We start from the raw sequence: 24318 nt of genomic DNA on the forward strand, positions 1-24318 counted from the left end.
CGACGCAATGAGAGACTTCAAGTTCGCACCTTCATGTCACTCAGCAATGATCTGAATTGTTTACAAGATTATACTAAAAACAAATTATAATATCCCTTTAAGTAACATTTTTATTTTGAGTTGTTTTTAAAGCTATATTTAAGGAACACAAACGGTGATGGTGACAGTGGAGAATACAGGCTGGATTTAAAAAGCTTGTCATTAGGCCCTCCCAAGGGAAAGAAGACACCTGGTCCAGATAGCTAATAGCCCCTATGGAGGTATAATAAATACAACTGAATGAATGTACAAGTACTGCTTTGGTAATATTTGCTTATTGCGTGAAAAGGCACTGAATTTATTAACCACAAGCACCACAGAGGTAGCAGCAATGCACTCTGAAGACACGGGAGAAAGTTGTTTTTCCATTAGAAGCAAAAAACCCTCCTATCACAATTTGCCCCTAGGAAAATAAAATTAGATTTTTTTAAAGATAGCCATTCTGAAATAATTAAAGGGATCTTCAATGTTTTCTTCTGCAGAACCATTATCAGGAGACACATTTTTCCCTCCCTAACATATAATGAAGAGCATCACCAGTTTATATAAAAAAAAGGAACCAAAATTATCTTTGCCCTTTATTCTAAAGGAACCCCTTTTTGAGGCCCTTCTATTCTTGGGAATACTGAATTTAAAAAAACCAAAAAAAACACCCAACATGCTTTTAAAAAGTAGAATTGATGTGAATTAAACATAAACTTGCTTAACAAAAGCAAGTCGATTCATTCATTCCTTAAAAACCCGGTGAAAGTATTAAACTGCAAAATAAAAACTACATCAGAAAAATCACCTAAAGTTTGCAAAGTGTTAAATCTGGTTAATACTTACAGAGCACATCATTTGGGATTAATTACTGAAACAAAGATTCTGATGCATTTATTTGGTGTTCACATGGATATCACATTTCTTTCTTTTAGAGAGGCATGAGTGTTTTTCGATTAGTCACATAAAAAACCACGAGAAACACTTGAAAAGTAGTAAATCATTTTGTATTTTTCAGTTACTCTAAGATTATAATCTATTAATTTGATTTTAATGAATGTCATATCTGATTTACATTACATTACTGGTATTTTATGGCATAATATATCTGAGACAGGTGCTGAAGGTGTGAAACCATGAATGCTGCAAAATAAAAATGATTTTTATAATGAATGGAAGCGCTGACTGTAAAGTTTCCCAATATATTTCTATTACTTCGTATCAAATCAAATGCACTTGAGAAGTGCATCGGGCAGTGGTGGGGATCTTACTACAGTTATATATTTGCTCATCCTTTGCATTTGAAGATAATACCACCAATGGTGAAATTTACCCTTGGGAGCCATTTCAATCTTGAAGCATTTCAGTACAGTTTTTATGTTTCAACCACCTTTAGTTTTCAAAAATTAATAAGCAAAATGATTTTACCAAAGGTTATATTGCAACGTCTTTTAGAACAGCCTAGTCTTCTACTTTTATTGGACGCTCCAAGCATCTTGTACAGTATTCTGCATAAAATAGGCTTCCGTTAAGTAGTTTTGATGACGGTGCCTGGAATCAGCCTTTAACTTTATACTTTAACTTTATACTTTAGTCTGCCATGCACTTAGTACAGTAGACAGTAAGTGCTCAATGAATCCCAATATGGCTCTATGGTTCCTAATTACTGAATTTCTTGCACACTGAATTTCTTGGCAGACCTCTGAAGATCACCAACGCTCGCTTTTAAAAGAAAGACATGATGAACACCCCCAATCAAAAGGCCATACTGAGTGTCTGTGTGCATAGCACTGTAAAACCACTTGGGAAAGTGCAACCTCAAAAAGTTTCGATATCCAGTCAGTTCAAACCTCGCGGCCTGGCTAACATCCGCCCTTTCCTCTCCATCCAAATTGTAACCATAATCCGATTGCTTACCTTATCCTGCCTTGATTACTGCCTCAGCCTCCTCGCTGACCTCCCTGCCTCCCGTTTCTCCCCACTTCCATCCATACTACACTCTGCTGCGTGAATCATTTTTCTACGGAACTGCTTAGTCCATATTTCCCCGCTCAAGAACATCCAGTAGTTGCCCATCCACCTCCATGTCAAACAGAAACTCCTTACCCCCACACTTTGAAGCCCCCTTCTACCTTACTTCCTCGATTTCCCGTTACAACCCTGACCTCAACTTCACTCCTTCAGGGCCCACCTACTTACCCCCTGAACTTCGATCTTATCCATCTCTTCACCAACCCCCCACACAATCTGCCTCTCGCCTGGAACTCCCTTCCTCTTCGTACCAGACAGACGATCGCTCTCCACACCTTAAAGCCTTATTAAAAGCACACCTCCTCCAAGAGGCCTTCCCTAAGGCCTCATTTCCTCCTCTCCCACGCCCTTCTGTGTCACCCTTGCACTACAATCTGCACCTTTGATTCACTCCTCCTTCTGCCCAGTAGCACTTATGCACATATCTACAATTTATATCGGTCTCCTCCTCTAGACTGTAAGCTCATTGTGGGAAGGGATCGTGTTTACCAACTCTGTTATACTGGTGTTTAGTATAGTGCTCGGCACACAGTAGGCGACCAGTAAATACAATCCATCTACTCTAAGGAGCTGACAATATACTAGGAAAAGGCAGGCTGACAGATGATGGGAGCAAGATAAAAAGCAAAGATAGAACTGATAACTTCAAGAGTATGGAAAGGTAAATAATGCATGTAGACTAGTACATCTATTTATCAATCAATCCTATCTATTGAGCACTTATTGTGTGTAGAGCACTGTACTGAGCAGCAGTAACAGAGTTGGTAAACACGTTCCCTGCCCGCAACAAGCTTCATCTACAGATACACCTATATTCACACACAAGCGCGCACACACAGTCACACAGTCAGTTGTCATACAATGCGGGTAAGCGCTCGATAAATACAATTGAATGAATGAATGAAAACTCCTCTGGCCAATCTGGCAGAGAATCTTTCAAAGATAAATGGTCACTTCTAAACCTGGGGATAACTCTATGCTTCACTTCTTGTAAAAGCGGATGATACTATGTTGGTCCTTCAAGAAGATAAGACCACACCTGTTCCCATTTAGGAAATTTTGCAGTTAGCCTCTTCATCACAAAATGTTATTTCTGTGGGGAAAGCTATTGTGAATCAGGAATGCCGTTCTTAGATGATAAGTATACAATAGTTTACATCTGTAGTGAAGAGACACTTTGATCCATTACACATCTTAAGTCACAAAACGGTAAATCACAATAAAACAAGTCTGAATAAGGAAATAAAATAAGGCTTAGTACAGTGCTCGGCACAGAGTAAGCGCTCAATACGATTGAATGAATAAGGGTTGTGTTCCTAAGGACATTTTGTGTTCTACCTCACATGCGTCAATGTCCTGCGCTGATATTGTACAGTGCTCAGCACAGAGTGAGCGCTCAATAAATACGATTGAATAAGGGTTGTGTTCCTAAGGAACTTTTGTGTTCTACCTCACACGCTCAATGTCCTGCGCTGACATTACCTGACATTTTAACCAGACACTGCACGCTGTCAGAAGAACCACATACCCGAGTGGTAGTGAAAACACGTTATGGCAGAATGGGCTGAACTTCAGTGCTAAAAGGGGTTGTTGGTTTCCCAGTTTGGGCGTAGTAGCCCCCTCCGAGGTGTTCGATAGAGTGCTTCTTGGAGGAGGGGGAATTTCAGGAGAGCGCTGAAGTCAAGGCCAGCGGTGGACTGGCAGACTTGGAGGAGACAGCGTGAGCCAGGGATACGGGGGTGGTGAGAGTCAAGAGTAAGGCACAGTAGGAAGACGTAGCAAGAAGCAGCGTGGCTTAGTGGAAACAGCCCGGGCTCGGGAGTCGGAGATCGTGGGTTCTAATCCCGCCTCCGCCACTTGGCAGCTGTGTGACTTTGGGCTTCTCTGGGCCTCAGTTACCTCATCTGTAAAATGGGGATTAAGACTGTGAGCCCCACGTGGGGCAACCTGATGGATGGCTTAGTAGGAGTAAAGAGTGAAACGCAAGGGCTGGGAATTTGTGAAGGGTCCTGCTAGGAGGCACTTAGTATATTCATTCATTCAATCGTATTTATTGAGCGCTTACTGTGTGCAGAGCACTGTACTAAGCGCTTGGGAAGGACAAGTTGGCAACATATAGAGACGGTCCCTACCCAACAGTGGGCTCACAGTCTAGAAGGGGGAGACAGAGAACAAAACAAAACATATTAACAGAATAAAATAAATAGAATAAATATGTACAAGTAAAAATAAATCAATAAATAGAGTAATAAATACGTACGAACATATATACAGGTGCTGTGGGGAAGGGAAGGAGGTAAGGCGGGGTAGTATAGCGCTCTACACAGTAAACACTCCACAAGTACCACTGATTGACAATGTAAGGAGAGAACTGGTGTAGAGCCCTGAGAACCCCACTTTATGGTCACTTGGTAATCTCATTGCTTCTATTTATGCAACAGCAGAAGTTGAAAGAATTATTGAAGCTATTCAAGGCACTGAGCGTTGAACGGTCTGATCTACTCCAAACTCCTGCTATTGACACCACCGATGTATCAAAAAGTGACACCCAAGCCCTCTACCCAGTTCCATGTCAAGCTCCCAGAGTACAAAGACCCTAGCCAGAGGGTCACGGTGTCCTTAATAACAAAAATCCCACCGAATCACATTTTTTCCTCTTCCCAGCATTTTTTTTTAATCATTCTTGGTAATGCCTTCTCTCTCCCCCATCCTCGTGCGTCCAAGCGGTGTGGCCTAGTGGAAAGAACATGGGTTTGGGAGTCAGAAGGACCTAGGTTCTAATCCCAGCTCCACCACCTGTCTGCTGGGTGACCTTGGGCAAGTTGTTTCACTTCTCTGGGCCTCGGTTACCTCATTTGTAAAATGGGAATTTAGATTGTGAGCCCCATGTGGGACATGGATTGTGTCCAACTTGATGACTTTGTATCTACCCCAGTGCTTAGAACAGCGCTTGGCACAGAGTAAGTGCTTAATACCATAAAAAAACCCTCAAAACAGAAGCAAAAAAAAACCCCTTCAAATCTCTCACCAATCCAATCTGTCACCAAGTCTACTTGATTATTATAATAATGATGGTATTTGTTAAGCGCTTACTATGTGAAAGGCACTGTTCTAAGCGCTGGGGCATACAAGGTGATCACGTTGTCCCACGTGGGGCTCATAGTCTTAATTCCCCCGCTTTACAGATGAGGGAACTGAGGCCCAGAGAAGTGAAGTGACTTGACCAAAGTCACACAGCTGACAATTGGCGGAGCTGGGATTATTCTCTTTGATATTTTTTAAAACGCTTTCCAATCTTTCCCACTCTTCTAGCCACAGGCTTAGTAGAATCCCTTACCACCTGCTGCCTGGATTACTGCAAACTCACAGCAACGAAAATAAATTTTTAAGCATTGACCTGAGTAAAAGTGTGGTGGCTTCCTACATCAAATTAAAATGATTAAAAATGGGCTACGAGGCTCCTTGACAATTGGCCCACTTACCTAGCTGCTCTCTTTTCCCACTACAGCTCAGCTCGAGAAATCCCGTGCTCCTGCCCCTTGCCACCAAGCCATTTCACAAACTGCTTTCCCATCCCAACCTAGAATGCACTGCTGCTTCACTCCGCCAGATTTACACTCCTTCTCTTCTTTAAAAATCCATACTAAAGTCCATCTTCCTCTGGGAAGACTTCCCAGAATGCCATTTTCTGTCCTTCACGCTGGCGATTCCCATGACTGGAACAATCCAAGTCTAGCTCTATGAATCTTTTGGATATATTTTCATTACTGCAGTCTTCACTTCTATGCCTCGGCGCTTGCCCTTTTGTAAAAATCTCATTTTGTGTTAGTTCCGTCTGTCTTTAGATTGTAAATTCATGGCCGGGGAGAAACAGCGGGGGCCTAGCGGATAGAGCGCGGGCCTGGAAATCAGAAGGACTGGGTTCCAATCCCAACGATGCCACTTGTCTGTTATTCGACCCTGGGCAAGTCACTTAGCTGTGCCTCAATTACCCCATCTGCAAAATGCGGGCTAATACCATGAGCCCCATGAGGGCCATGGACTGTGTCCAACCTGATTAGCTTGAATCTACCCCAGTGCTTAGTACAGTGCCTGAAACATAGTAAGTGCTTAACAACTACCATTAAAAAAAGGGTCGTAAATTTTCTTTGCAAATATTCCTCCCCCAGAAGCCATTCTGCATACAGTAGGTAGAAAACTTCCCAACAACCCAACTGTGGAAGAAGGCCCATTCTAGTCAGACCCATAAAAAATGACTAGGGATCCCAGAAATGATCCAATAACACAAAAGGAGCAGCGTGGTCTGGTGGATACGGCCCGGGCCCGGGCGTTAGAGGAACAGGGTTCTAATTCCAGCTCCGCCACTCGTCTGCTATGTGACCTTAGGCAGGTCACTTCACTTCTCTGTGCCTCAGTTACCTCACCCGTAAATGGGGATTAAGACAGAGAGTCCCACATGAGACCTGGACTGCGTCCAACCTGATTAGCTTGTATCGACACCAGTGCTTAGTACAGTGCCTGGCACACAGTCGGTGCTTAACACATACCACAAAAAAAAGATAAAGACAGGAAGAAATGTACCATTTGCTATCTGCATGGGATCTTCTTCACCATATGGACGACTGAAGACATGGTTTGGGTTTTCTAAGAGGTGATCATCGACACCTCTCTGAGGGAAAGTTAAACCCGGTGTTCCGAGTTTCCCCTAAGGTCCTTGTGAACCAGCTAATGGGGAGCTTGCATGACCAAATACTTCGGGGAATTGGAGTGTGGCGTCAGCTTGCTTTGCAGCACAGCGGATTTTGATCGCGTACGAGAGAGAAGAAATGCAGGGAAGACCACCAACACCCCTATTCCACGCCATTAGAAAAACAGTCCACATCAGCTGTAGGCTTCAGCTACAGCAGCGAGTACTTGCAAAACCCCGAATAGTTTTCGGGGAGAAAAATAAAGGATAGTTGTTTTTCCCCCCTACATTTTTGAACTAATATCTCTATTTCCCTCTTCACCTTCGACTCCATGATCTACTCGTTGAACCTTGCCATAGAAAAGGTTCTTGTGATTATGACTTCCTCCTAGGAAATGGGTGGGAAGAAGATGATTCGCATGGGGATAAAAACGTTCCACTCCCCTCAGCTCATCTTTCCATCTGCATCAAATGAAGCTAGATGGAGGGTAAAGTAGGAGTCTCTGGTTCAGTAAGTGGTGATGAGCTGGACAAGATGTTCTTTTCACAGCCAGATTATTAGAACTCAAACTCACCATGGTTTTTTCTTGTAGAAACGGTCATAAACCTAATTTCCAATATCTTGGCAGAGACAGAGTTGTCCTTCGGGCTTAAAGATGATGCCACAGATGGTGAAATTCACCACGAGGGAATCTGTGGCTTTGCTCATTAAATACGAATAAAAGGCTAATTTTAAAAAGCCAGGGGGGGATAAAAAGGTAAAGACAGACATACCTTACAAATCAAAAGGCTGGTTAAAGCAGGTGTAGTTAAGTGCTGTACGCTGCACTATGTTCTAAAATTACAAACACTCATACAGTCAAGCTAATTAGCTCATAAAAGTTCTACCAAAGAGAATATTCTTTTACTTATATTCAATAGATGGAATTCTAAGATGGACTGACCTTTTGTTAAAGAAAAACAAAATCAACCTTCTTTTGCAGAATTACTACAGCATCGCCCAATATAAAGTTCTACATTGGTTTGCTATCAGACTCAATATACAAAATAATTATGCCGTGACTCAACTATACAGAAACATTCCTACCTTCTTTTCTGTTAGTATTCTCCCGATCACCAAGTTTTGATTCTACACTAGACATCCTTGAATGCACTCATTGGACATTCAGAAATTGTTTTATAAGACTGGTTGGGCCTCGGATTAAACAACACCCTGTCACCTAATCCTATTGTGAAATATTAGGCACCTATTTTAAAACAACTGTTTAATCTGTCGGAGCATGTCTTAAATAACAAATTAGGCATGGGCTCAATTATGACAGACTGAGCCCAGACTGAGCCCCCTTTTTTTCTCTCCTCCTCCCCATCCCCCCACCCTACCTCCTTCCCCTCCCCACAGCACCTGTATATATGTTTGTACAGATTTACTACTCTATTTATTTTACTTGTACATATTTACTATTCTATTCATTTTGTTAATAATGTGCACCTAGCTTTATTTTTATTTATTCTGAATAAACCTGACACCTGTCCACAGGTTTTGTTTTGTTGTCTGTCTCCTCCTTCTAGACTGTGAGCCCGTTGTTGGGTAGGGACTGTCTCTATACGTTGCCAACTTGTACTTCCCAAGCGCTTAGTACAGTGCTCTGCGCACAGTAAGCGCTCAATAAATACGATTGAATGAGTGAATGAATGAATGACAGTGTTCATGCAAGCTACAGGACAAAGGTGACTGCCCAAAATCGGTTGGCAAAAACTGTCAACTGCTTCTTGGAATGCTCAACTGGCATCCGGTCTTGGGGAGAGGTTTTTCTTTTTTTAATGGTATTTATTAAGTGCTTACTTTATGCCAGGCACTGTAGTGTAATAATAATTATCATAATTACGGCATTTGTTAAGTACTTATTATGTGCCAAGCACTGTTCTAAGCACCGGGGTTGATACAAGGCAATCAGGGTGTCCCATGTGGGGCTCTCGTCCTAATTCCCATTTTACGGATGAGGTAACAGGCACAGTGAAGTGGCTTGCTCAAGGTCACACAGCAGACAAGTGGCGGAGTCAGGATTAGAACCCATGTCCTTTGACTCCCAAGCCCATTCTCTTTCCGCTAAGCCATGCTGCTTTGCCTCTGACTCCATTCATTCAATCATATTTATTGAGTGCTTATTGTGTGTAAAGCACTGAACTAAGTGCTTTGGTGAATATAAAACAAACATGGGCTCTAAGATTTTTTTGCAAAATTTTACGGTGCTTTGTAAGCTTTTTCCAATTTCTAAGACCTTACTTATCCCTCTTGGACTTTCTTACTCTTCTCCTGTTTCTCTCCCCACTCTGACAAGTTTATAATTGCTTCTGTGCTTTTAGTCATTGTTCATTGTTAAAAAAAGATTTTTGTACAGTGCTTTGAGCTATTCTGGAGCAAGGTCATGATACCAACTCAGAACTAAAATAACGAGCACCTGGAATTAACACAGCCTCACAGACTGTATTTTCAAATTTATTGGGGTATTTTACACTAAGACACGGTTACTGAAAGTTCTGCTGCTAGTTCTCACTAAGCGCTAGGGTAGATACAAGGTAATCAGATTGGACACAGTTCCAGTCCCACATGAGGGTCATGGTCTTAATCTAGACTGGGAACTCGTTATGGGCAGGGAATGTGTCCGCTTATTATGTTGTATTGTACTCGCCCAAGCGCTTAGTACCTTCTTCACCAAATGGAAGACTGAAGACATGCCTTAGGATTTCTAAGTGGCCATTCTCCACACCTCTGACAGCTTCGACTTCAGCGCCTAGAACAGTGTTTGGCACATAGTAAGTGCTTAACAAATACCATAATTATTATAGTGAGCATTGAATAAATACCACTGATTGATTCAACCCTATTTTACAGATGAGGTAGCCTAGGTATAGAAAAGTGGAGTGACTTGACCGAGGTCATACAGCAGGCAAGTGGCAGCTGCATTTACTACAGTGTTTCCCCTTTCCAGGAAATGAATGTGAAGGGCGAAAATAAGTCTTAAATTCTTGATTATGGATAGAGGCAAAGGGACTATATTACAAAAATACATCCCTGCAAACATTACAATGAAATAATCCCACTTCACTGTCACCTTGCTAATATACCGGAATTAAATCTTTGACTTGTGATCTCCAGCTTGGTTACAGATATCCTTAAATACCACTCAGCTGGAGAAGCAGCGTGGCTCAGTGGAAAGAGCACGGGCTTTGGCATCAGAGGTCGGGGTTCAAATCCTAGTTCCGCCACTTGTCAGCTGTGTGACTTTGGGCAAGCCACTTAACTTCTCTGTGCCTCAGTTACCTTATCTGTAAAATGGGGATTAAGACTGTGGGACAACCTGATCACCTTGTAAACTCCCCAGCACTTAGAATAGTGCTTTGCACATAGTAAGCGCTTAATAAATGCCATTATTATTATTATGAACCTGTTTCTTACATGCCTTTGATCCAAGATAGCGTCATAACCAATTTCTGCCACCATACATTTCTGAAGCTAGTGAGTTTAGATGATATTAGACTAGCTTTTGATTTAAAAGTACTAACTCTACAACACCACATCAACACAAATTCTACAAAGACTAAAAACCTGGATCTCTTTCTTCTCCCCCCTCCCCCATGAAGGAGTTTTGTTTTTATTCTTAACATTTGCGGTGTTTGGTAATCTTGGGAACTTGGCAAAGTGACTCGCTTTAATCTTGGGAACTTGGCAAAGTGACTCTCGCAGTTGCAGTGATTTGTTCACCTTTAGATAACACACCACGGGATTGCACAAGAGAAGAGCAAGCAAGGGGATAAAGCTACAAAAGGGACATTTGGAGTCAAAGAGGAGGTCTAGCATTTCACTTTTCCCTCCCCCAGTCAGCAGACCACCAAAGTAGTCCAAAACAGACAGGCAAAGGGGGGGGAAAAAAAGTGGTAGCCAGTCACTCCCTAAACTTTAAAAGCAACAGCTCTGGACAAATGAAAGAAGCTTAAGTCCACAAAGGGGGTCTCTAGAAGGGGAAAAGGGAAATGGCTAAGTACAAAGAGGTCATGAGGTGCACTCAACATAGGGGGGAAAAAAACCTCATTAAATTTAATGTCTGGTTCTGCAAAGGCAGTTTTGTTTCTAAAGGACGTGCTCCTAGCATCTATCTTTTTCTTTCACAAACTTGGCAGTACTCGAGATACTAACTTTCAGATACAATTTTACTCTTCGACAATCAGTGTGAGGAAAACAGTGTGAGGACAACAATGTCAGAAATAAAAAAGTCAATTAAGAGGAATCGTTTAGTCATCCTCCAAATCAAGGAAATTCGGCTAGGGGGCTGGGGGAGGGTCTTCATCTCCTTCACTGTGTTTTATGACCCAGGTATTATTGGGGAATAAAAGAACAATAGCTGATCTATATACTTTAACTCTTGGGAAAAGGTGGCCAAGAATGAAGGAAAACAGAGGGAGGGGTAAACATTTTTGAAACACATGTTCACGTAAGGTGTTGGGGAAGAAGAATAGCAGGTCTTATTTTCCAAAATACTACAGGTTATTTTCCAAAATACTAGGAAACTTCCTAGACATACATATTGACTAAAAAGGTCAAAAACAACAACACTCATTACAGCTAGTCACTGACGTCTATTCTACCATGGTGCTTCAACTGTTCTTCTAAGGGCCTCCTCAGTCAGTCATATTTATTGAGCGCTGTGGGCAAAGCACTGTACTAAGCACTTTGGAGAGTGTAACACAACAATAAAACATAGTACCTGCAAACGAATTTACAGTCAAACAATCACACTTCCCCCCTTCAAAGCCCTACTGAGGGTCACCTCCTCCAGGAGGCCTTCCCAGATTAAGCTCCCTACTTCAGCTCCTACTTAAGTACTTAAGTTCCTCAGTTTCCCCTCCCCATCTCCCCAACTCACCCCCTTTGCTCTACCCTCCCACCCCACAGAACTTGGGTATCTGATATGCACATATCTATAATTCTATTTATTTATATTTATGCCTCTTTACTTGCTCTGATGTATATATATATATATATATATATATATACACACACACACACACACACACATATATATATATATAATTCTATTTATTTAAACTGATGCTATAGATGCCTGTTTACTTGTTTTGATGTCTGCCTCCATCCTTCTAGACTGTGAGCCCGGTGTGGGCAGGGACTGTATCTCTGTTGCTGACTTGTACTTTCCAAATGCTTAGTACAGTGCTCTGCACACAGGAAGCGCTCAATAAATATGATTGAATGAATACAGTCACTACAAGCTCAGGTGAAGGGATATAGAAAGAACTGTGGGCAGAAAATAGATGCCCCGGCTTAAATTTTGGAGCATAAGGTCACTTTTACCATAATGCGTGTTTTCATTTGTGGTTTGAACAGAACACTGTCGAGGAAGCAGTGAATGCTCTTGCAACAATGCTCTTTTGTCTGGAGAGAAATAATAGATTTCCCTTTAACTGTAAGCTCCTTCCGAGCAGGGATCTTGTCTACCGATTCTATTGGACTGTATTTCCCCAAGTGCTCAGCACAGTGCTCTGCGCACAGTAAGCTCTCAATAAATACCACTGACTGATGGAAAGAACACGTACATACGCATGTTGGTCAAGGCTTAAATACTGCAAACATATTTTTCCTTAATTCAGGAGCCTTCAGAATGCAACTGCCATTTTATAGGAAAAAACGATGTATTTTTTTTTTTTAGGAAAAGGTAAAAAAGGATTAAGAAACGAAAGGAAAAAGTCAAGAGTCCAGTGATTAAGTTAGTCTGCTCACCCAAACACCAAGCACAATGCTTTAAAGTGCTCAATACTACTGATTAATAAAGTAGAGAACCTATGTATGTATCTACCTCCTTCCCCTCCCCACAGCACCTGTATATATGTATATATGTTTGAACATATTTATTACTCTATTTATTTTATTTGTACATATTTATTCTAGTTATTTTATTTTGTTAATGTTTTGTCTTGTTGCCTGTCTCCCCCTTCTAACTGTGAGCCCACTGTTGCGTAGGGACCGTCTCTATATGTTGCCGACTTGCACTTCCCAAGCGCTTAGTACTGTGCTCCGCACACAGTAAGCGCTCAATAAATACGATTGATTGATTGATGTACCAAAAACTGAACTAAGCACTGAGGTAGACAAGATAGTCATGCCCCACATGGGGCTCACATTCCAAGTAGGAGGGCAAACAGGTATTGAATCCCATTTTGCAGATCAGGGAACTGAGGCCCAGAAAAGTTAAGTGACTTGCCCACGGTCACACAGCAGGTAAGTGGCAGAGCTGGGATTAGAACCCAGGTCCTCTGTCTCCCAGGCCCGGGGTCTTTCCATGTATGGGTGCTGTACTGAGCTAGAGATACAGATCTGTATATATGTTTGTACATATTTATTACTCTATTTCATCATCATCAATTGTATTTATTGAGCGCTTACTGTGTGCAGAGCACTGTACGAAGCGCTTATTATTATTTACTTATTATTATTATTTATTTATTTTACTTGTACATATCTATTCTATTTATTTTGTTAGTATGTTTGGTTTTGTTCTCTGTCTCCCCCTTTTAGACTGTGAGCCCACTGTTGGGTAGGGACTGTCTCTACATGTTGCTAACTTGTACTTCCCAAGCGCTTAGTACAGTGCTCTGCACACAGTAAGCACTCAATACGATTGATTGATTGATTGATAGAGATAACAAGCCGTCACCTGAAAGACGGAAACAGGCGGCCTGCATATGAACACATTCTCTTTTGTTTAAGGCAGTCTGAAACAACGGGCTGGTGCCCTGGAAAGTAGACCACAACAGAGGCTAAGAAAATGAAATAATAATAATAATGGCATTTATTAAGTGCTTACTATGTGCAAAGCACTGTTCTAAGCGCTGGAGAGGCTACAAGGTGATCAGGGTGTCCCACGTGGGGCTCCCAGTTTTAATCCCCATTTTACAGATGAGGGAACTGAGGCAAAGAGAAGTGACTTACCCAAAGTCACACAGCTGACAAGCGGCGGGGCTGGAATTTGAACCCATGACCTCTGACTCCCAAGCCCGGGCTCTTTCCACTGAGCCATGCTGCTTGTTGCATTAACTGCGTATGGGTGAAGAGATGCTTTCCAAAGAACAGCGGCGGAGATACAATTTACTGAAAAATTCAGCCGAAAACCATCAGTACTATTTCCCGAGCACTTGCAGTGTGAAGAGCCTTGTACTAAGCACTTGGAAAAGTCCCTTCAAGGCCCTACTGAGAGCTCACCTCCTCCAGGAGGCCTTCCCAGAATCAATCAATCAATCAATCAATCGTATTTATTGAGCGCTTACTGTGTGCAGAGCATTGTACTAAGCGCTTGGGAAGTACAAGTTGGCTACATATAGAGATGGTCCCTACTCAACAGCGGGCTCACAGTCGAGAACGGGGAGACAGAGAACAAAACAAAACATATTAACAAAATAAAATAAATAGAATAGATATGTACAAGTGAAATAAATGGAGTAATAAATACGTACAATAGTAAATACGCACAAAATGAATAAAAACGGACAGAATGAGCCGCCTCCTTCCTCTCCCCCTCCCCCCACCTTACCTCCTTCCCTTCCCCACAGCACCTGTATATATATGTATGTTTGTACATATTTATTACTCTATTTATTTATTTTATTTGTACGTATTTATTCTATTTATTTTATTTGGTTAATATGTTTTGTCTTGTTGCCTGTCTCCCCCTTCTAGACTCTGAGCCCACTGTTGGGTAGGGACCGTCTCGATGTTGCCAACTTGGACTTCCCAAGCGCTTAGTCCAGTGCTCTGCACACAGTAAGCGCTCAATAAATACGATTGAATGAATGAATGAATGAAAAGTATAGTAGGGTAGGAATAAGTGATCCTTGCCCTCGAGGCATTTACAGTGTAGCTGAGGAGCCAAAAATGAAAATCAATTACAGGCAGGGCAACAACAGTGTTTAAGGATATGTAAATACAAGGTCGGTGGGGATCAATCAATCAATCGTATTTATTGAGCGCTTACTGTGTGCAGAGCACTGTACTAAGCGCTTGGGAAGTACAAGTCGGCAACACATAGAGACAGTCCCTACCCAACAGCGGGCTCACAGTCTAGAAGGGGGAGACAGAGAACAAAAACAAACATACTAGCAAAATAAAATAAATAGAACAGACATGTACATGGGGATGAGGGTGAGCTGAGTCCTCCCCACTATTTCCCTTACCCCTAATTCATTCATTCAATCGTATTTATTGAGTGCTTACTGTGTGCACAGCACTGTACTAGGCGCTTGGGAAGTACAAGTTGGCAACATATAGAGGCGGTCCCTACCCAACAGCGGGCTCACAGTCTAGAAAGGGGAGATAGACAACAAGACAAAACATATTTTATTTTGTTAGTATGTTTGGTTTTGTTCTCTGTCTCCCCCTTTTAGACCGTGAGCCCACTGTTGGGTAGGGACCGTCTCTATATGTTGCCAATTTGTACTTCCCAAGAGCTTAGTACAGTGCTCTGCACATAGTAAGCGCTCAATAAATACGACTGATGATGATATTAACAAAATAAAATGAATAAATATGTACAAATAACTCCCTCCCCTGTAGACTCTACTTTGAGCGTTCCCTAAGACTTCATTTCCTCTTCTTCTGCTCCCTTCGGAAACACGCTTGCACTCATCCACTCCTCTCTCAGCTCCACAGCGCTTGTGCACACATATCCATAAACACTTTATTAACATTATATTACATTATGCACATACACACACACACACATAATTTATTTATAATGCCTACATCCCCATCTAGACTGTAAACTCACTGTGGGCAGGGAACTAGTCTACCAACTCTGTTACACCGTGCTCTCCCAGGCGCTTAGTACAGCGCTCTGCACACAGTAAGTGTTCAATAAATAGGATTGACTGTGTCAACCAACTAACTCTACACTACCGAACTCTTCCAAGTGCTGAAAGCAGCGTGGCTCAGTGGAAAGAGCCCGGGCTTTGGAGTCGGAGGTCGTGGGTTCAAATCCCGGCCCCGCCACTTGTCAGCTGTGTGACTTTGGGCAAGTCACTTCACTTCTCTGGGCCTCAGTTCCCTCATCGGTAAAATGGGGAATAAGACTGTGAGCCCCCCGTGGGACAACCTCATCACCTTGTAACCTCCTCAGCGCTTAGAACAGTGCTTGGCACATAGTAAGCGCTATTAAGCGATTGAAGGCATTTATTAAAATGCCATCATTATTATAGTTATTCTGCACTGCATACAGTGAGCGCTCAATAAAACTGAGTGATGCCAAGTGTTTAGCGTCAGGTGCTACACTAGTAAATCGATCAATCAATCAATCGTATTTATTGAGCGCTTACTGTGTGCAGAGCACTGTACTAAGCGCTTGGGAAGTACAAGTTGGCAACATATAGAGACGGTCCCTACCCAACAGTGGGCTCACAGTCTAAAAGGGGGAGACAGAGACCAAAACCAAACATACTAACAAAATAAAATAAATAGTAAAGCAACTTATCATCAATCGTATTTATTGAGCGCTTACTGTGTGCAGAGCACTGTACTAAGCGCTTGGGAAGTACAAGTTGGCAACATACAGAGACGGTCCCTACCCAACAGTGGGCTCACAGTCTAAAAGGGGGAGACAGAGACCAAAACCAAACATACTAACAAAATAAAATAAATAGTAAAGCAACTTATCATCAATCGTATTTATTGAGCGCTTACTGTGTGCAGAGCACTGTACTAAGCGCTTGGGAAGTCCAAGTTGGCAACATATAGAGACAGTCCCTACCCAACAGTGGGCTCACAGTCTGAAAGGGGGAGACAGAGAACAAAACCAAACATACTAACAAAATAAAATAAATAGTAAAGCAACTTACCTTGGAATTTAGAGAAAACTAAATGGCATTTAGTAGACTCTAAATCACGAGAGCAATTTCCAAGTTGGTATTTCAGTGGTAATGGGTATTGCCTGGTTTTCCCTACTTGAACAATAAAGGCTGCTAATCCCTGAGAGATAAGAGACCAGACTAAAGGATACACATGGCTCATAATATTGATTATGAAACTTGATGAATCCAGTTTAAAACGAAACCAAACCTACAGGGATGAATTCTCTTTTTCCAACTCAACCTCTGACCCAAAGGTCGAGTTTAGGAGTGGAACAAAATCGTATTTGCTGTGGTGTGGCTACTGCTTTTCATACCCAAACTGCGGGTTATCTTCAATTAATTATTTACTATGCCATGGAGAAATAAGGAGCTACTTCAAAAAAAGAGAAGAAGCGTGGCTCAGTGGAAAGAGCACGGGCTTTGGAGCCGGAGGTCATGGGTTCGAATCCCTGCTCCGCCAATTGTCAGCTGTGTGACTTTGGGCACTTCTCTGGGCCTCAGTTGTCTCATCTGTAAAATGGGGAGGAAGACTGTGAGCCCCCCCGTGGGACAACCTGATCACCTTGTAACCTCCCCAGTGCTTAGAACAGTGCTTTGCACATAGGAAGTGCTTAATAAATGCCATTAAAGAAAAAAAAAGGACGCGCATCTAAAAGTTAATAACTGCCCCGCCAACTAACCCCACCAAGTATTTCAGTTGTTACAAATCTTAACTGCTTGTTCGGTGTGGAACCGCAGCCTCAAAAGCGCAGTCGAATCATCATCATCATCAATCGTATTTATTGAGCGCTTACTATGTGCAGAGCACTGTACTAAGCGCTTGGGAAGTACAAATTGGCAACATACAGAGACAGTCCCTACCCAACAGTGGGCAAATAACCTGCTGCCTTACCCTGGGCAAGCCAGCCAAGATGCCTCAGTTTCCTCCTCTGAAAACAGGTGCCACATCGTCGCTTAGGATGTCGGGCGGGCAGTTAAACCAAGAACGATGAATCGAGGACTCGGACTGACGCTACTCCTCCGGACTGAATTAGCCCGTAACAACTGAAAATGGACATGTCTCTCTATGTTCCCATCTTGTACTTCCCAAGCGTTTAGTACAGTGCTCTGCATCATCATCATCATCATCAATCGTATTTATTGAGCGCTTACTATGTGCAGAGCACTGTACTAAGCGCTTGGGAAGTACAAATTGGCAACATCTAGAGACAGTCCCTACCCAACAGTGGGCTCAGTAAGTGCTCAATAAGTGCGATTGATTGACTGAAACCCATCAGTGGAGATGACAGTTACCCATCGCCCACGGTGGTGGAAAACAACCCCCCAAAATCAATCAATCAATCAATCAATCGCATTTATTGAGCGCTTACTATGTGCAGAGCACTGTACTAAGCACTTGGGAAGTACAAATTGGCAACACATAGAGACAGTCCCTACCCAACAGTGGGCTCACAGTCTAAAAGGGGGAGACAGAGAACAGAACCAAACATTCCAACAAAATAAAATAAATAGGATAGAAATGTACAAGTAAAATAAATAAATAGAGTAATAAATATGTACAACCATATATACATATATACAGGTGCTGTGGGGAAGGGAAGGAGGTAAGATGGGGGGATGGAGAGGGGGACGAGGGGGAACGTCCCAAAACCATCTGGGACGTTTCTACTATGAACCACCTACCAGATTAAAATGCTGGATGCAATCGACCGCGGCGCCCTGCACATGTAATTAGCGAAACATGCGATTCCAAGGGAAAACACTGTTCAGGGCCCAAGAGGGTGGAGATCAGCTTTTATTTCCCTCAAAAGCAATCGGGATCACTTATCATTATCATCATCAATCGTATCTATTGAGCGCTTACTATGTGCAGAGCACTGTACTAAGCGCTTGGGAAGTACAAATTGGCAACATACAGAGACAGTCCCTACCCAACAGTGGGCTCACAGTCTAAAAGGGCTCACTTATCGCAGCAGTCTAAAGACAACGGTCCAACCTCAACTTGAAAGAGAATATCGTCTAAATGAGGGACATACAGAGGCCGGGGTGAGAAGATGGCATTTGCCGAAGACATGCATAGCCCCCCTAGTCCTCGTCCCTGATATAATAATAATAATAGTAATAATAATAATAATGGCATTTGTTAAGCACTTACTATGTGCCAAGCACTGTTCTAAGCGCTGGGGTGGCAGCAGGGTGGAGGAGGAAGGGAGGAACAGGACTGGAAAGCAAACTCCGAATTGGAATTGGGAGGTGCGGCCAAGTTGAGCTGGACGGGCAGGGTCAAACTTGGGGTTCATTCATTCAATCATATTTACTGAGCGCTTACTGCGTGCAGAGCACTGGACTGAGCGCTTGGGAAGTACAAGTCGGCAACACATAGAGATGGTCCCTACCCAACAGGGGGCTCACAATCTTAACCCCCACTTTACAGATGAGGTAACTGAGGCCTGGAGAAGCGAAGCGACTTGCCCAAAGTCACACGGCTGACAGTTGGCAGATTCGGGATTTGAACCCGTGACCTCTGACTCCAAAACCCAGGCTCTTTCCACTAAGCCACGCTCCTTATCACCTTGTAACCTCCCCAGCGCTTAGAACAGTGCTTTGCACATAGTAAGCGCTTAATAAATGCCATTATTATTATTATTGTTATTATTATTATTATTACTAAGCGCTCAGAAAGCGCAGTTGGGCAGCAAATAGGGGAAATGGGGAAGCAGCATGGCTCAATGGAAAAGAGCCCGGGCTTTGGAGTCGGAGGTCATGGGTTCAAATCCCGGCTCTGCCAACTGTCAGCTGGGTGACTCTGGGCAAGTCGCTTCGCTTCTCCGGGCCTCAGTCCCCTCATCTGTAAAATGGGGATGGAGACTGTGAGCCCCACGTGGGACCACCTGATTACCCTGTAACCTCCCCAGCGCTTAGAACAGTGCTTTGCACATAGTAAGCGCTTAATAAATGCCATCATTTGTCATTATTATAAATAGAGCCAACCTGCCCAAGAAAGGGGTCCCAATCTGGAAGAGGGAGGCAGACCACAAAACCAAACAAGTAGAAAGGCGTCAAAGCCAGTGTCCTCTCCCAAGCGCTCAGTACAGCACACAGTAGGCGCTTAGTACATAGGCGGGAACGACCGAATGACTTCCAGACTGGAAGCCCGCTGTGGGGTAGGGACCGTCTCCATATGTTGCCAACTGGGACTTCCCAAGCGCTTAGTACAGTGCTCTGCACACAGTAGGCGCTCAATAAATACGATTAATGAATGAATGAATGAATGAATGAATGAAGCACGCAGCTGAGGCCTCGCGCGGGGAGGGGAGGGGGGCGGGAGGACGCCCCGTTGCCTGGTGACCCGCCCCTTCCTCCCATTGGCTGGCTCGGCGGCGCCGCCACTCACGCCCTCCTCCCATTGGCTGGCTCAGCAGGGCCGACACCTGCCCCCTCCTCCCATTGGCCGGCTCTGCGAGGCCGACACCCGCCCTCTCCCCTCATTGGCCGGCTCGACGAAACCGACACCCGCCCCCTCCTCCCATTGGCCGGCTCGGCGGAGCCGACACCCGCCCCCTCCTCCCATTGGCCGGCTCGGCGAGGCCGACACCCCCCTCTCCTCCCATTGGCCGGCTCGGCCGTCACTCAGGGCACCCCGCGTTCCCATTGGCCGGCGCCGCCTCCCGGGCAAGGAGCCGGATCTTTTTTCCCGCCCCCCGCCCCTCCTCGTCGCCCCGCCAGGCGGAAGGGAAAGGGGAAGGGAGCGAGGCGCCCGGGCGGTCCGTACCTCAGCCGCCCGCGATCGCCCACCGCCGCCGCGACGACTTCGGCCTCGTGGCGGGGGGCCTCAGCCAGCGGGACGGCGGCCCGCGCGGGCCATGGGCCGCCGCCACCGCCGACACACCGGACCGCACCGACACACCCGCCCGCCCCCTTTGAACGTTTCCTATTGTTGCCGGAAATGACGTCACCACGCCGTTTCCCCGCCCCCCCCCTCCCACGGAGAGTAAAGCAGAGCGCCGGTTGGCATCCGCCGATTCTAGACGCGACTTTCGCTTCTCTTCCCCGGGGATGGATGAGGGAAAATGAAACTCCCCGCTCATCCGATGTTTTCGTTTGTTTCGACTCTTTCCTCGGTCTCGTTTCCCGGACGTGGCGGTTTGTTTTTTGTGTGTGGGGGGGGCGGGCGGTGCGGGGTGTCGAATCGGGCGGCGGGGGGCGCCGGGCGGAATTGGGTCCAACCGCTCCCCCATCTGAAGCGGCGGCGCCAGCGGCGGCCCAGGGCGCAGGCGCAGAGCGGCCCGCGGGGGTAGGCGCCAGGGGCGGCCCAGGGCGCAGGCGCAGAGCGGCCCGCGGGGGTAGGCGCCAGGGGCGGCCCGCGGCGCAGGCGCAGAAGGGCGGGGGACCCGCTGGCCCCACTTCCACGGCCCTGCCCTGCCCGGCCCTGCGGGGCGCGAACCCACCGGACGAGACAACAAGCCCAGGTGTCTCCTTCCTCCTCCTTTTCCTTCCTCCTCCTTCTTCCTCTCTTCTCCTTCATCCTCCTCCTCCCTCTTCCTCCCTCCTCCTTCCTCCTCCCTCTTTCTCCCTCTCCTCCCTCCTCCTAACTCCTCTTTCCTCCCTCCTCCTCCTTCTTCCTCCCTCCTCCTCCTTCTTCCTCCCTCTTCCTTCCTCCTCCTCCTCCTTCTTCCTCCTTCTTCCTCCTTCTCTTCCCCCCTTCCTCCTCCTCGTCCCCCCTTCCTCCTCGTCCCCCCCTTCCTCCTCGTCCTCCTCCCCTTCTTCCTCCTCCTCCCTCTTCCTCCTCCTCCTTCTTCCTCCTCCTCCTCCCTCTTCCTCCTCCCTCTTCCTCCTCCCTCTCCCTCTTCCTCCTCTTTCTTTTTCCTCCTTTTTCTTTCTCCTCTTCTTCCTCCACCTCCTTCTTCCTTCTTCCTCCTCCTTCCTCCCCCTTCCTCCTTCCTCCCCTTCTCCCTCTTCTTCCGCCTCCTCTTCCCTCTCCCTCCTCCTCCTCTTTCTTTTTCCTCCTCTCCCTCCTCCTCTTTTTTCTCCTCTTCTTCTGCCACTTCCCCCTCCTCCTCCTCCTCCTTCTTCCTACTCCTTCTTCCTCCTTGTTCTTCTTCCTCCTCCTTCCTCCTCCTCCCTTCTCCTCCCTCCCCCTTCTCCCTTCTCCTCCCTCCCCCTTCTCCCTTCTCCTCCCCCTTCCTCCTCCTTCTCCCTCTTCTTCCTCCTCCTCTTCCCTCCTCCCTCCTCCTCCTCCTCCTCTTTCTTTTTCCTCCTCTTCCTCCTCCTCTTTTTTCTCCTCTGCTTCTGCCACTTCCCCCTCCTTCTCCTCCCCCCTCTTCCTTCTTCTTCCTACTCCTTCTTCCTCTTCCTGCCCCTCCCTCCTCCTCCCTCCCCCTTCTCCCTCCTCTTCCCCCTCTCCCTCCCCCTTCCTCCTCCCTCCTCCTTCTTCCTTCTTCCTCCTCCTCCCTCTTCCTCCCCTTCTTCCTCCTCCTCTTCCCTCTCCCTCCTCCTCCTCCTTTTTCCTCCTCTTTCTCCTCCTCTTTTTTCTCCTCTTCTTCTGTCACTTCCTCCCCCCTCCTCCTTCTTCTTCCTCCTCTTCCCTCCTCCCCTTCTTCCTTCTCCTCCTCCTTCCTCTTCCTCCCTCCCCCTTCTCCCTCCTCTTTCTTCTTCCTCCACTTTTTCCTCTTTCTTCCTCCTCTTCTTCCTCCTCTTCTTCTTCCGCTTCCTCCTCTCCCCCGTCCCCACTACTGGGTAGAGCCAGGGCCTGGCATTCATTCACTCATACTTATTGAGCGCTTACTGTGTGCAAAACACTGTACTGAGTGCTTGAGATAATACAATTCAGGAACAGAGTCCGTCCTTGCCCACATTGGGCTCACAGGCTGGAGGAGGGAGACATTCATTCATTCATATTTACTGAGCACTTACTGTGTGCAAAGCACTGTACTGAGCGCTTGGGAGAGCACAATTCAGCAACAGGGACAGTCCTTGCCCACAGTGGGCTCGGAGTCTGGGGTTGGGGGGTAGACCATTCATTCATTCATATTTATTGAGCGCTTACTGTGTGCAAAACACTGTATTGAGCGCTTTGGACAATACAGTTCAGCAACAGAGACAGTCCTTGCCCACGATGGGCTCACAGTCTGGGGTGGGGGGGGTTGGGGGGGGAGAGACATTCATTCATTCATATTTATTGAGCGCTTACTGTGTGCAAAGCACTGTACTGAATGCTTGGGACGATACAGTTCAGCAACAGGGACAGTCCTGTGTACAGAGCACTGTACTAAGGGCTTGGGAGAGCACCATGCAGTAGAGTTTATTGTCATATGCCCTGCCCACAGGGGATTTATAGTCTAGAGGGACAGTAAACAATTGTGTGTCCTCATGGTTAGTTTAAGGAAACCAGTAAAATACCTTTTACCCTAATAATTTCTGACCCAGGCTCATCAATAAATAATTTCCCTAATTTAGTATTCCCCCCCTCGGGTCAAAAAGGCAAATGTGACAATCCTAAAATGCAACAACCTGATCACCTTGTAACCTCCCCAGCGCTTAGAACAGCGCTTTGCGCCTAGTAAGCGCTTAATAAACACCATCATCATCATTTAATGAAAGTCCTGATATACCGGTTATTTGTATTCAGTAATTCAGTAACCATCAGTTTAGGCTTCCAACGTTGAGTCATTCAGGAGGAGAATTAAGTTTGATCACCTAGAACTTGCCAGCAGCCGTCAGTGAAAAGTACAGTTGCTTCTGCCAAGATCTAATCCTCTTAGTAAAATAACACTTCACCTAATCATCATCATCATCAATCATCAATCGTATTTACTGAGCGCTTACTGTGTGCAAAGCACTGTACTAAGCGCTTGGGAAGTCCAAGTTGGCAACATATAGAGACAGTCCCTACCCAGCAGTGGACTCACAGTCTAAAAGGGAGAGACAGAGAACAAAACCAAACATACTAACAAAATAAAATAAATAGAATAAATAGAATAGTTATGTTCAGACGTCATACTACGGAGTTTTTCAGCATAAACAGATGTGTTCAGACCTGCTCCCCGAGCCCTTGTACCTGGATTGGATTGCGAGCTGCTTTTGAGCTCTTTTCCCCCGCAATTCCTCTGTTCCTTCAGCATATTCTTCATTCAGACTTTCTCCCAGTAGAATTTTGTAACAGTTACATTTGAAAGGCACAACAGCAATTTTTTCTATATTTTTTTAACCTTCGTTATATCGGTGGTGGTAGGAACTGTATGGTTTTTTGAGGTTCTAAAATAGTACACCTTGACATAAACAAGAATTACATGAAAAATTCAGAGTAGTGAACATCAGTGACTGTCATCATCAATCATCATCATCAATCGTATTTATTGAGCTCTTACTATGTGCAGAGCACTGTACTAAGCGCTTGGGAAGTACAAATTGGCAACATATAGAGACAGTGCCTACCCAACATTGGGCTCACAGTCTAAAAGGGGATGTCAATCTGTACATATTTTTCTGTGATCCGAAGGCACATACAACTGCTTTATTTTCCAAAAATCAATCACATTTATTACATTACAAATTTATTTATTTATTTATTCATTCATCCATTCATTTATTTATTTTTTTATTTATTTATTTTTCATTATTTATAAATAAATAATAAATTTATTTATTACATTACATTACAATACATTGCC

General features: G+C 44.8%; 2 protein-coding genes across 6 annotated transcripts in view; one reads left to right on the forward strand and one right to left on the reverse strand.

Moving 5' to 3' along the window:
* FBXO8 (F-box protein 8) overlaps nucleotides 1–20509 on the reverse strand; it is a 44578-nt gene extending 24069 nt beyond the window's left edge. The window contains exon 1 of one of the 2 annotated variants that reach the window (XM_038754983.1): nucleotides 20421–20509. The gene's annotated coding sequence lies outside the window, so the exon portion shown is untranslated. The remainder of the gene's footprint in view (nucleotides 1–20420) is intronic. The other variant, XM_038754982.1, reaches the window with a different exon arrangement.
* A 126-nt stretch (nucleotides 20510–20635) lies between these two features.
* Nucleotides 20636–24318, forward strand: part of CEP44 (centrosomal protein 44) — a 31458-nt gene continuing 27775 nt past the window's right edge. Inside the window, exon 1 of one of the 4 annotated variants that reach the window (XM_038754981.1) lies at nucleotides 20636–20655. The gene's annotated coding sequence lies outside the window, so the exon portion shown is untranslated. The other 3 variants (XM_038754979.1, XM_038754980.1, XM_038754978.1) reach the window with 3 other exon arrangements.

Source organism: Tachyglossus aculeatus, chromosome 12 (genome assembly GCF_015852505.1).
Source record: "Tachyglossus aculeatus isolate mTacAcu1 chromosome 12, mTacAcu1.pri, whole genome shotgun sequence".
In the NCBI taxonomy this organism is placed as follows: domain Eukaryota; kingdom Metazoa; phylum Chordata; class Mammalia; order Monotremata; family Tachyglossidae; genus Tachyglossus; species Tachyglossus aculeatus.